The sequence below is a fragment of the Pseudorca crassidens genome, chromosome 18 (assembly GCF_039906515.1).
Source record: "Pseudorca crassidens isolate mPseCra1 chromosome 18, mPseCra1.hap1, whole genome shotgun sequence".
Taxonomy (NCBI): Eukaryota; Metazoa; Chordata; class Mammalia; order Artiodactyla; family Delphinidae; genus Pseudorca; species Pseudorca crassidens.
In genome coordinates this window covers 10,751,372-10,764,978 of record NC_090313.1, presented here as the reverse complement: position 1 = coordinate 10,764,978, position 13,607 = coordinate 10,751,372, and the positions used below count along the sequence as shown (strand labels likewise).

At 40.3% G+C, this 13,607-nt stretch overlaps 1 long non-coding RNA gene across 1 annotated transcript; it reads left to right on the top strand.

Annotated features, from left to right (window-relative positions):
* The first annotated feature begins 3,151 nt into the window (after positions 1–3,151).
* Positions 3,152–6,584, top strand: LOC137211107 (uncharacterized). The gene is made up of 3 exons (XR_010936907.1): positions 3,152–3,444; positions 3,795–3,909; positions 6,399–6,584. It is a non-coding gene; the product is annotated as an uncharacterized lncRNA (long non-coding RNA).
* Positions 6,585–13,607: the final 7,023 nt, after the last annotated feature.

Below are 13,607 nucleotides of genomic sequence, written 5' to 3'. Positions count from 1 at the left end.
ATGGTGAACCTGAAAGGGAATGCTTAAGTGATGCTTCAGTGAAAAGTGCAAAACACTTGTGGAGGTGGCCTCTGCAGGTGATGCCAGTGCCACGAAAGAGCAAAGACACGAAGCAGGTGCTTGCCTGCTTTCTCCCAAAGCCCAAAGAACTAGGCGACATAAAACAGAATTAGCAACAGCCCTGGAAAACAAAACAAAACACCTCTGAGGCAGAGGTAAGACCAGAAGAGCATCCTTAAATTTCCTTGGCTGGGAAGTATGCTTATTCATCCATCCACCATCCATTTGTTTACTTTTCTGGGATCTGGGAGACAGCCATGAAGGAGAGAAATGAGGTCCTGACCTCATGGGGCTTATGCTTTTGGATGAGACAGAAAATAAGCAAATGAACAAAAAATATGTAATTTGATTCTGATGGTGGCAGTCCTAGGAAGAGAAATAGAGCAGGGGCAGGTGTCACAGAATGCAAGGCTGCTATGGTTCAGGTAGGGTCTTTGGGAAGACCTTTCTGCGAAGATGACATTGGAGTAGAAACCCAAATAAAGTGAGGGGATGAGCCACACAAAGGCACAGGGGCAGCTGTTCCAGAAAGCGATGTGGTCTGCAGACGGGAAAGGCTGGCTTTTTTTCCCCTCCCGGCAGAGCAAGAAGCCCGGTGTGGCAAAGCGGGGTGAGTACTGAGGTTGAAGAGGAGGCGACACGAGAGGGGCCTGCAGGCTGTGGGGAGAGCTGTTCCCCCTGCCCCACGTAGAAAGGGATGGAGGGCAGTGAACAGGGAAGCAATGTGGATGAACGTGTAATGCTCTAAGGGGTCTCGTTGGCTGCCCCGTGGAGAGCTCGCTGGAGGGGCAGTAGTGGAAGCACCATAAGGGGCCTGTTCGGTTAGAGTTATTATGGTGGATTCTTCTCCTTTTGTCATTAGAGGGAAAAAGCATGAAGAAGATGGATTTCAGAGCCCCTCAACCTTGGGTCTGAATCATGGCTTTGTCATTTGCTGGTTGTGCCACCTTTCTGCCATCTCTGAGATGTATTTCCTTCACAAAATGAGGACACAAATAGTTGTCTCACATGACTATTCCACGCATTAACTGAGAAATATATGTCGAGCACCTACCACGGTTCCTAGCATTAAATGTCATAGGCATTAATCAATGTTCATTCCATGCCTGCAAAGGACTGAATGTTTGTGTCCCCTCAAAATTCCTGTGTTGATGGAAGCAACCTAAATGTCCATCGACAGAGGAATGGATAAAGATGATAATGGTACATGTATACAATGGGATATTACTCAGCCATAAAAGAGAATGAAATAATGACATTTGCAGCAACATGGATGGACCTAGAGATTGTCATACTGAGTGAAGTAAGTCAGAGAAAGTCAAACATCATATGATATTGCTTATATGTGGAATCTAGAAAAATGGTACAGGGACTTCCCTGGTGGTGCAGTGGTTAAGAATCCACCTGCCAATGCAGGGGACACGGGTTCAATCCCTGGTCCAGGAAGATCTCACGTGCCGTGGAGCAACTAAGTGTATGCCTCACAACTACTGAGCCTGCGCTCTGGAGCCCGTGAGCTACAGCTACTGAGCCCGTGTGTTGCAACTACGGAAGCCCACGTGCCTAGACCCCGTGCTCCACAATAAGAGAAGGCACCTCAATGAGAAACCCGTGCACTGCAATGAAGAGTAGCCCCTGCTCGCCACAACTCGAGAGAGCCCACTCGCAGCAACGAAGACCCAATGCAGCCAAACAAACAAACAAAAAAAAACCCCGGTACAAATGAACTTATTTACAAAACAGAAATAGACTCACAGATGTAGAAAACAAACTTATGGTTACTGGGGGGAAAACGGGGCGCGGGGAGTTACGGATAAACTGGGAGATCTGGATTGACATATATGCACTACTATATATAAAATAGATTACTAATAAGGACCTACTGTATAGCACAGGGAACTCTTCTCAATACTCTGTAATGGCCTAGATGGGAAAAGAATCTTAAAAAAGAGTGGATATATGTATATGTATAACTGATTCACTTTGCTGTACACCTGAAACTAACACAACATTGTAAATCAACTAAACTCCAATCAAAATTTTTAAAAAATTTCTATGTTGAAATCCTAACTCCCAAGATGATGGTGTTCGGAGGTACGGCCTCTGAGGGGTGACAATGTCATGACGGTGCGGCCCTCAGGATTGGGATTAGTGTCTTGCAAGAGAGCTCTCTTGTCTCCCTTCTGCCATGTGAGGGCAGAGGGGGAAAACATCTGTCTCTGAACCAGGAAGCAGTTCCTCACCAGACACCGAATCTGCCTTGATCTTGGACTTCCCAGTCTCCAGGAATTGTGGGAAATAAATGTTTGCTGTTTAAGCCACCCACGCTATGGTCTTTTTGTTATAGCAGCCCAAATGGATGAAGGCAGTCATTTTAATCAGAGAGGACATTTCCAACCACCGTGTCCAAAATGGTAATATCCCCCCAACACCAGGCGCCCCAAAGCTCCTCACTCTTTTTCTCACTCAGCCCCATCAGGAATGGGGGCGCTATGAAGGCAATGACGTGGTTTCTTGGTCACTGCTAATCCTACCCCCTAGAGTGGTGTTTGACTTAAATACTTACATCTCAACTGGTATCTGATGAACAAACAATTTTGAAGATGAATGCCTTTGTTTGAGGGTTTATTAAAATTAGGGCCTTAGATTTGAATGCATGGCAGTACCAAATGTTGGCCACAAGGAAAGCTTCAACTACCATCCAGTTAGTGGTCAGGGTTGACTTGGCTTCTATGCATGATTCAGCAAGCGGCTTTCTTACTTATTCATTACCCTAATGATATCCTTCCCAAAACTGGATGGTCCAGGGGGGTGGATTTTCTTGCCTGTAGATGATTCTTCAAACTAGAACAGACAAGAAGATTTGCTCTCTTTTTAGAATCTCTGAAAATGTTTTGGAAAGATATTTGTGGATGAGAAAAAAAATCCCTCCATACTTCACTGTCTGCTATATGAACTTGGGCTCAGAAGTTGATAATCAGAAGCAATTCCTGCTAATCATCCTGACAAGAGGAAGTTTAGGAACAGACATATAGGAATATAATGGAAGTGAGATTCTTATAGGACTTTATAATTTAAAGTCTCCCAGGATTCCCCAATTCTCTGATAGTGATAGAAAGTAATATTTTTTGGAGTGAATTGACAAATAAAATGACATTGGCCCGAGTAAAAATAGTATATTAATGACCCTGAAGGACTGAGGTTATTACATGGTTAATGATGCTCTTTTTTCCTCTTATTTTTTTTGATAGGTCAGCTTTGCCATTAGCAACTGGAACAAGAGTTAAAATGCATGTGGCATTTCTAAAATGCCATTTCTTGCTGAAAGGTTAGCACCATAATGAAGTTTCAGGGAAAATACGAGGCCATCTTTTCTGTTTTCTTGTAAGTATGTATAGTCCATAGGCTGTTGTCAGCCAGGCTGAAGATTATTTGATTGCAAGCTAGTGAAAGCTTGGTTTCTCAACATTCAGTGACCTGATACCATGAATGGTTAGGGTGTTGGAAGGATGAATTATGCATTCTGACTGTAGGGGGCCTCAGACATAAAATATATGTAGAGATGTTTCGTGGTAACTGAAATAATTCCCTTTAAATTTCAAATAATATGTCAAAATATCATGTTATAAAGTCCAACATCCTAGTTATATGATTAAAAGTAAAGTCATTTGCATGAGAATATTTTTTCATGGAATAAGGCAAAATCCTTTAAAATGTTTCTTTTGACTATGAAGAATTCATTATAGAAACTATGTTTACCTAAAACTGGAAGAGGATGAAATTGGATTTGAAGCATCACAAAGTGATTGATGGGCCCAGCCACCTGTCCTACCTGGATCAAAGTTCAAGGTAATTTCTATTTTACTTTAATAGCACGCCTTCACCAAAGGTTATTATAAAGGATCAAAGAAGAGTAAGATGTATAGAATTTATGAAGCACTGTACAATGCAGTCATGACGGGTGGCATATGAAACATTAACTATATAAGCGTAAATGTTTAGCACTTTTTCTTTGACAAAGTGTTTCACATCTATTAGCATATTGAATGCTCAAATCTGACATTTATTTCCTGCCTGTTTTACAGGTGCTCAGGGAGATTTAGGGAGGTATTCCAAAACACATTGCTCTTAAGTGGCAGAGCCTGGAATCCCTGTGTTTTCTTCCTCCCATGTCATGCTGCTGATTTAAGTCTGGCAAGGTCCTTGCTTTGCACCATAACATCAGCTGTTTAATACTAGGAATTGCAGATGTGTAAATGAAGAGGACAGAAAACACTCACATTACTGCAAAGAGGTTGTAAAATCAATGTTTTAAAATCACCTGGAAAGCCACTCTAGAGAATGAGTCCTGCCCCAAATGCTGAAAAAGAGCAATTTGGATATAATCATGTGACATTTACCTGAACTACTTTCTAGAATGAAGTGGGCATATTTGACCTACATTTAAAAAATCCGTTATTTATAAAGGCAGCTGAAAAACAGGAGAGTACAAAAGGGCCTGCAGGGAAAAGCGGTGGTCCCTGCTCACAGTTTTCTCTGCATTCTCCTCCCTCCTTCACATACTGACGTCGTGGGCACTGCATTTACTTTGATATTACCATGTTGCTGATATTTACAATCGGGTTAAGTCTCTGGTGCTTTGGGTATAGATGATTAAAAACAATAAACTGTCATAGCTTCCTTACTGGTCTCTGCTTCCACTTTGCCCCTTTTAGTCTGTTACTGATGTTGCAGCCTGAACGATCTTGTTAAAATCATGTCACTCCTCTGGCCCCATTCCCTGCAGTGGCCCCCATTCCCTCAGGGTAAAAGCCAAAGTCCTTCTAAGGGCTTATAAAGCTCGACACACGGGCCTACCTCCCCCCCTCAGCTCCCTCAACTCTCCTCTTGCACTTAAACCATGAAAATGTAGCTCTAGATGGGAAGATGCTTTGTTCGTTTTGTTTCCTATCTTGTTTACTGATCTAGCCCAGGTGCCTTGACAATGCCTGGCACATAGCAGATACTCAACAAACATATGTTGAATGAATAAGTACAACTTCCATTATTGTGATTATATAAACACTACTTATTGAGAACTGAGAATCAAGTAGCTTCTGATCACATTGCTTCCCTATGTTTCCAGTGTCATGACTCCCATGACACTTAAGAAAAAAGTGTACAAACTGATCCTTTGAACATTTCTTTTCTAGTCTCTTCCAAAGCAAACAAATTAAATAGAAGTAGCCCTGGTCCAAATATGAAGCAACTAAAAAGTGGTATGATTTTTAAGCAATTGTCCTTTTTTTCATAATATCTCCCTTCTTCTTATTTGGATGTAATATATTCTCATATTAATTTTCATATTAATATCAATTTTCATATGCATCAGAAATGTGTGTAAGCTCACCTCCTTTTCCTCTGGGATTATTATTATTTTTTTAATTATGTGATTTTTTTTTAACATCTTTATTGGGGTATAATTGCTTTACAATGGTGTGTTAGTTTCTGCTTTATAACAAAGTGAATCAGTTATACATATACATATGTTCCCATATCTCTTCCCTCTTGCGTCTCCCTCCCTCCCACCCTCCCTATCCCACCCCTCCAGGCGGTCACAAAGCACCGAGCCGATATCCCTGTGCCATGCGGCTGCTTCCCACTAGCTATCTACCTTATGTTTGTTAGTGTGTATATGTCCATGACTCTCTCTCGCCCTGTCACAGCTCACCCTTCCCCATTTGTCATGGTGGTTTTCTGTCATGCTGCAGGCTTCCTTTAGCTTTCTGGTCATTCTTGCATTCTCAGTCGTATTCATATTGACCTTGTGGAAACACTGACTAGCGCCCTGTTTTCCTGGTGGGGTTTGTCAATTGGCAGGGATGTTTTTTATGGTGGAGACCTAGTGATGAAATGAAGGGTTACCCTAACGCTGGAATGTGGTGGGCTTCGCTCCAGGATGACAAAACCCACATTAACTGTTTTGATTATCCCTTGATAGTTTTCTATTTCTTTAGGTGAAAACACTTGCTATTTTCTTTATGAGTGAATATCTGACTGCCAGACATTCTACATGGGATTGGGGTTTTTGACCATTACAGATACAGAACTTTAATTAATACCCCTGCCCCTTGCTGCTGTCCATCACAGCTGCCACCTGACTAGGGAGCTGCTCTCAGGGCCCCCAGAAAGGTTGGCTCCCTCCTCAGCTGCAGCCTCCTCTGTGCATATTTCTGTTTACTTTCTTCGAGAAATTTGTTCAGTCTCCTATTTTATGCTATCTACCTCTCCCATTGTTATTTATCTTGTGGGCTTATACTTTTAAAAATGGAACAATTGTTTTCTTAACATTTTAATAGAACCTTGGGAGAAAGAGGACAGATGTCTACACTCAGAATGCCATTTTGAACGGAAGCATATTTAACCATGGAGTGGCTTTAAATCCTGCAGGTTGAGCCTGTTGTAATCAAGTATGGATTATGGCTATTTGATTAAAGAAAATGAAGGTTGATGCTATGGAAGCTTGCTTCTCTTTACTCTATTCCCGTCACATTCCACTTGGTTTGCATGAAGTACGTTCCTCCTGTGTCTAGGTTTCCTACACACCCAGAAAGCCTGCATCTGTCCCCACTTCCTTGTTAGTGTCTGGAGGATGGAGACTATATTTTATTCATTTTTAAGTCCTTATGCTTACCCCAGCTGCAAAGATTTCCAGGAAATAATTGTTGAATGAAACAGAGCAAAGTCCAAGTGACAGTCCAATATTTTTTTTCTTTTTATTCTTAACTTTTACTAATTACTGCTTCCCTAGACTTACTCAGAAGGCCCCATCCCAGATGTTTCAAGTTTTCATGTACATACTTCATGTACAAGTCATAAGCATCACCATTATCTAGCCACACTTACTAGCTTTGTCCTTCCATTGGTTTCCCTGGTAACCTCTCATTGCCTTTGCTGTCTTGTAGACCTCGTCTAAATACAGCTGAGTCAGCCCACCGGAATTGCCCCAAACACACTCCACTCACATTGTGCTTCCTACGTAGAGTTCATCTCTTAAGCACCGGGTGATATATTGTACGTATTCCTGCTCATCCTGCATCCATGGCCTTGTCTTGCTTAATGAATATTTTCCACCTTTTAACGCTGAACAATAAACCATGTGTGGAGGAGGGGATTTGTGATGGCCTGGATGAAATTTTATAATTTAATAAATCTACTAAAAACTTGAATTTTATACTCCTTGCTGATGTGTCAGATTTCCTTCCTGACGGTTTCCCATTGCAAAAGGCATCAGATGTTTCATTTGACACCTGCATCCTCACTATCAGAGAAGAACTAGCAAGAAAAACAAGTCACAGAGCAGTGTCTCTATGTTGACACACAATTTTCCACAATCCTGACAGTTTGTGGGTAAATCTCCTTCTGAAATTCTTTCCTGTCTCTACCAGCATTTTCCTCATTGACAAACCCTCCACACTTTTCTTGAGAGTCATTGTTCTTGCACTAATGTCTTATTTTTCAAACAGTGCCTTTCTTTAATTATGATATCATGTCTGTATTATAAGATGTCTTTAATTCAAACTATTTTCTTTTCTTTTTTAAAAATTTATTTATTTTTGGCTGCGTTGGGTCTTCACTGCTCTGCGTGGGCTTTCTTTAGTTGCCACAAACGGGGGCTACTCTTCGTTGTGGAGCATGGGCTCTAGGCATGCAGGCTTCAGTAGTTGCAACATGCGAGCTCAGTAGTTGTGGTGCGCAGGCTCTAGGGCACACGGACTTCAGTAGCTGTGGCTCACGGGCTCAGTAGCTGTGGCTCGAAGGCTCTAGAGAGCAGGCTCAGTAGTTTCGGCACACGGGCTTAGTTGCTCCACAACATGTGGGACCTTCCCGGACCAGGGATCAAACCTGTGTCCCCTGCATTGGCGGGTGGATTCTTAACCACTGCGCCACCAGGGAAGTCCCTCAAGCTGTTTTCTGACACAGTTTGTATAGGTTCCTATAGACCGTTCCATTTTGAACAGTATTGTGAAAGCTGTTGTGACAATCTTGTGGCATTATCTAGATGATCAGAGTAATAGCTACCTGCTTTTGGTACCTACAGTGTGCAAGACTCTTTATACACATCAGCCAGGTGTTCTGACCCCTTCCATCTACCATGTGGCAGTCAAATGTGAGCTCCTGTCCCACGGGATTGGGAAGTCACCCTCCCTGTGCTCCTCTGAGGATCCACAGTACTAGTTCCCCTTCTGCTAGCTATCAATGTCCAACTAGTGGAGCTCCTGTCAAACGGTCGTTCCTGGCTGTCTCTAATCACCAGCAGCTTTCTCACGGCTGCATCCCCAGTGGAGGCTTGAGGATAGCGTAAGGAAATTAGAAGTGGAAAAGGAAAAAATCTCTCAGCATCTGAAGTCCATACACTCTATTTCTACGTGCACTTTCTTCCATTAGCTTTATTTTCTGCCCTTTTGCTGGGGCCGCTCCTATTAAACAGACCCTTTTTCCTCAGGCTCCTCTCCCAGGAATACCTGAACACCCCAGACATGATCCTCACTGTCTTCTGTGAAGTGCCTATTTAAGACTTTTGCCTAAGTTTTTTATTAGTTCTCTGTCTTTTTCTTAGAAAGAGAGGGGTGAGTTACGGGGTTCCCTTATCTCCAGTCTAAGACAATCAATCTTTATCCTGCAACTAATAAAAGAAATGTAGAGAAAATACGCCAAATATTCAGTCTCTGACTTCAGTTTGCAATGAACAGACTTGATGGGCATGAAGTAGCCTGTACCTTCGCTTTCTCCATTCTATACACACCTCAGGAGGCCTAGGTTACTCCTAATGTCAACTTTTGGGGAGTTAAGATATTATAGGAGTTTAGAGTTAATTGTACTGTGTTGTATAAAGTAAACTAATTTAATTGTTTTTCTTAAAACTGGTTTTTGGTTTCATAATACTGTTCAGGATCGACCTGTCTACAGGAACATATAAAAGGTCTACCAGAAAATATGTTTGATTAAAGGTGTCTTATAGAAGTGATTTCCACTTCTATTTACTAACCCCCCCATGAAATCAACATGAATATCATTAGTCTGTAGTTGCCACTATCCACCTCCTTCATTTTAAGTATGGAAAGAAAGTTGTCATGCATTCTTTTTTTAAAAAATAGCTTTTTATTGAGGTATAGCATACATTAAGAAAAGTGTCCATGCTATACGGGCACAGCGTGATGAATTTTCATAAAGTGAACACATCTATATATTTACAGCTTATATGAAGAGGTAGAAGATTAGCACCCAGCAGCCCTCCTCGTGCTCTCTTTTACTTATTATTTTCCCAAAAGTAACCACTATCCTGACTTCTAACACCAAAGACAGTTTTGCCCGTTTTTGCATATGATATAAATGGAATCATACAATATGTAATTTTGTGTGCACGTCTATGTCTGCTTTTGTTTTTGAGATCATGAGTGTAGTTAAATGCAGCATGTTTTCATTGCTGTTTATATTGTATGAATAAACCACAATTTAAAAATTAATTCTAGGGAGATTGAGATTGACATATACATACTACTATATATAAAATAGGTAACTAATAAGAACCTACTGTATAGCACAGGGAACGCTATTCACTACTCTGTAATGAACTCTATGAGAATGAAAATCTGAAGAAGAATGAATACATGTATATGTATAACTGAATCACTTTGCTGTACACCTGAAACTAACACAACATTATAAATCAACTATACTCCAATAAAAAATTAATTAAAAAATAAAAATTCTATTATGTACACTCTCTTAACCTAAGAGTTTTCATAGACCCCACCAGCACGCAGTGTTAGTTCCAATCACTCTATATTCTTCCCAATATTTGCTACTCTTAGTCTTTTAAGATTTTACTCATTCTAACAAGTGTGTAGTGGTACCTTATTGTAGCCTTAATTTTCATTTTCCTGATGACTAGCGAGGTTGAGCGCCTTTTCTTCTTTTTTTTTTGGCTGCACCACATGGCTTGCAGGATCTTAGTTCCCCCACCAGTGATTGAACCTGGGCCCCCTGGCAGTGGAAGCACGGAGTCCTAACCACTGGACCACTACGGAATTCCCATAGCACCTTTTCTCCTTTTTTTTTTTTTTTAACATCTTTATTGGAGTATAACTGCTTTACAATGGTGTGTTAGTTTCTGCTTTACAACAAAATGAATCAGTTATATATACACATATGTTCCCATATCTCTTCCCTCTTGCGTCTCCCTCCCTCCCACCCTCCCTATCCCACCCCTCCAGGCGGTCACAAAGCACGGAGCTGATCTCCCTGTGCTATGCGGCTGCTTCCCACTAGCTATCTACCTTACGTTTGGTAGTGTATATATGTCCATGCCTCTCTCTCGCTTTGTCACACCTTACCCTTCCCCGTCCCCATATCCTCAAGTCCATTCTCTAGTAGGTCTGTGTCTTTATTCCTGTCTTACCCCTAGGTTCTTCATGACATTTTTTTCCCCTTAAATTCCATATATATATGTTAGCATACGGTATTTGTCTTTCTCTTTCTGACTTACTTCACCCTGTATGAGACTCTAGGTCTATCCACCTCATTACAAATAGCTCAATTTCATTTCTTTTTATGGCTGAGTGATATTCCATTGTATATATGTGCCACATCTTCTTTATCCATTCATCCGAAGATGGGCACTTAGGTTGTTTCCATCTCCGGGCTATTGTAAATAGAGCTGCAATGAACATTTTGGTACATGACTCTTTTTGAATTATGGTTTTCTCAGGGTATATGCCCAGTAGTGGGATTGCTGGGTCATATGGTAGTTCTATTTGTAGCTTTTTAAGGAACCTCCATACTATTCTCCACAGTGGCTGTATCAATTTACATTCCCACCAACAGTGTAAGAGGGTTCCCTTTTCTCCACACCCTCTCCAGCATTTATTGTTTCTAGATTTTTTGATGATGGCCATTCTGACTGGTGTGAGATGATATCTCATTGTGGTTTTGATTTGCATTTCTCTAATGATTAATGATGTTGAGCATTCTTTCATGTGTTTGTTGGCAGTCTGTATATCTTCTTTGGAGAAATGTCTATTTAGGTCTTCTGACCATTTTTGGATTGGGTTGTTTGTTTTTTTGTTATTGAGCTGCACGAGCTGCTTGTAAATTTTGGAAATTAATCCTTTGTCAGTTGCTTCATTTGCAAATATTTTCTCCCATTCTGAGGGTTGTCTTTTTGTCTTGTTTATGGTTTCCTTTGCTATGCAAAAGCTTTTAAGTTTCATTAGGTCCCATTTGTTTATTTTTGTTTTTATTTCCATTTCTCTAGGAGGTGGGTCAAAAAGGATCTTGCTGTGATTTATGTCATAGAGTGTCCTGCCTATGTTTTCCTCTAAGAGTTTGATAGTTTCTGGCCTTACATTTAGGTGTTTAATCCATTTTGAGCTTATTTTTGTGTATAGTGTTAGGGAGTGATTTAATCTCATACTTTTACATGTACCTGTCCAGTTTTCCCAACACCACTTATTGAAGAGGCTGTCCTTTCTCCACTGTACATTCCTGCCTCCTTTATCAAAGATAAGGTGACCATATGTGCATGGGTTTATCTCTGGGCTTTCTATCCTGTTCCATTGATCTATCTTTCTGTTTTTGTGCCAGTACCATACTGTCTTGATGACTGTAGCTTTATAGTATAGTCTGAAGTCAGGGAGCCTGATTCCTCCAGCTCCGTTTTTCGTTCTCAAGATTGCTTTGGCTATTCGGGATCTTTAGTGTTTCCATACAAATTGTGAAATTTTTTGTTCTAGTTCTGTGAAAAATGCCAGTGGTAGTTTGATAGAGTTTGCATTGAATCTGTAGATTGCTTTGGGTAGTAGAGTCATTTTCACGAGTAGAGTCACTTCCAATCCAAGAACATGGTATATTTCTCCATCTATTTGTATCATCTTTAATTTCTTTCATCAGTGTCTTATAATTTTTGTCATACAGGTCTTTTGTCTCCTTAGGTAGGTTTATTCCTAGATATTTTATTCTTTTTGTTGCAGTGGTAAATGGGAGTGTTTTCTTGATTTCACTTTCAGATTTTTCATCATTAGTGTATAGGAATGCAAGAGATTTCTGTGCATTAATTTTGTATCCTGCAACTTTACTCAATTCATTGATTAGCTCTAGTAGTTTTCTGGTAGCATCTTTAGGATTCTCTATGTATAGTATCATGTCATCTGCAAACAGTGACAGCTTTACTTCTTTTCTGATTTGGATTCCTTTTATTTCCTTTGCTTCTCTGATTGCTGTGGCTAAAACTTCCAAAACTATGTTGAAAATAGTGGTGAGAGTGGGCAATCTTGTCTTGTTCCTGATCTTAGTGGAAATGCTTTCAGTTTTTCACCACTGAGGACGATGTTGGCTGTGGGTTTGTCATATATGGCCTTTATTATGTTGAGGAAAGTTCCCTCTATGCCTACTTTCTGCAGGGTTTTTATCATAAATGGGTGTTGAATTTTGTCAAAAGCTTTCTCTGCATCTGTTGAGATGATCATATGGTTTTTCTCCTTCAGTTCGTTAATATGTTGTATCACGTTGATTGATTTGCATATATTGAAGAATCCTTGCATTCCTGGAATAAACCCCACTTGATCATGCTGTATGATCCGTTTAATGTACTGTTGGATTCTGTTTGCTAGTATTTTGTTGAGGATTTTTGCATCTATGTCCATCAGTGATATTGGCCTGTAGTTTTCTTTCTTTGTGACATCCTTGTCTGGTTTTGGTATCAAGGTGATGGTGGCCTCAAAGAATGAGTTTGGGAGTGTTCCTCCCTCTGCTATATTTTGGAAGAGTTTGAGAAGGATAGGTGTTAGCTCTTCTGTAAATGTTTGACAGAATTAGCCTGTGAAGCCATCTGGTCCTGGGCTTTTGTTTGTTGGAAGATTTTTAATCACAGTTTCAATTTCAGTGCTTGTGATTGGTCTGTTCATATTTTCTATTTCTTCCTGATTCAGTCTTGGCAGGTTGTGCATTTCTAAGAATTTGTCCATTTCTTCCAGGTTGTCCATTTTATTGGCATAGAGTTGCTTGTAGTAATCTCTCATGATCTTTTGTATTTCTGCAGTGTCAGTTGTTACTTCTCCTTTTTCATTTCTAATTCTATTGATTTGAGTCTTCTCCCTTTTTTTCTTGATGAGTCTGGCTAATGGTTTATCAATTTTGTTTATCCTTTCAAGGAACCAGCTTTTAGTTTTATTGATCTTTGCTATCGTTTCTTTCATTTCTTTTTCATTTATTTCTGATCTGATTTTTATGATTTCTTTCCTTCTGCTAACTTTGGGGTTTTTTTGTTCTTCTTTCTCTAATTGCTTTAGGTGCAAGGTTAGGTTGTTTATTCGAGATGTTTCCTGTTTCTTAAGGTAGGATTGTATTGCTGTAAACTTCCCTCTTAGAACTGCTTTTGCTGCATCCCATAGATTTTGGGTCGTTGTGTCTCCATTGTCATTTGTTTCTAGGTATTTTTTGATTTCCTCTTTGATTTCTTCAGTGATCACTTCGTTATTAAGTAGTGTATTGTTTAGCCTCCATGTGTT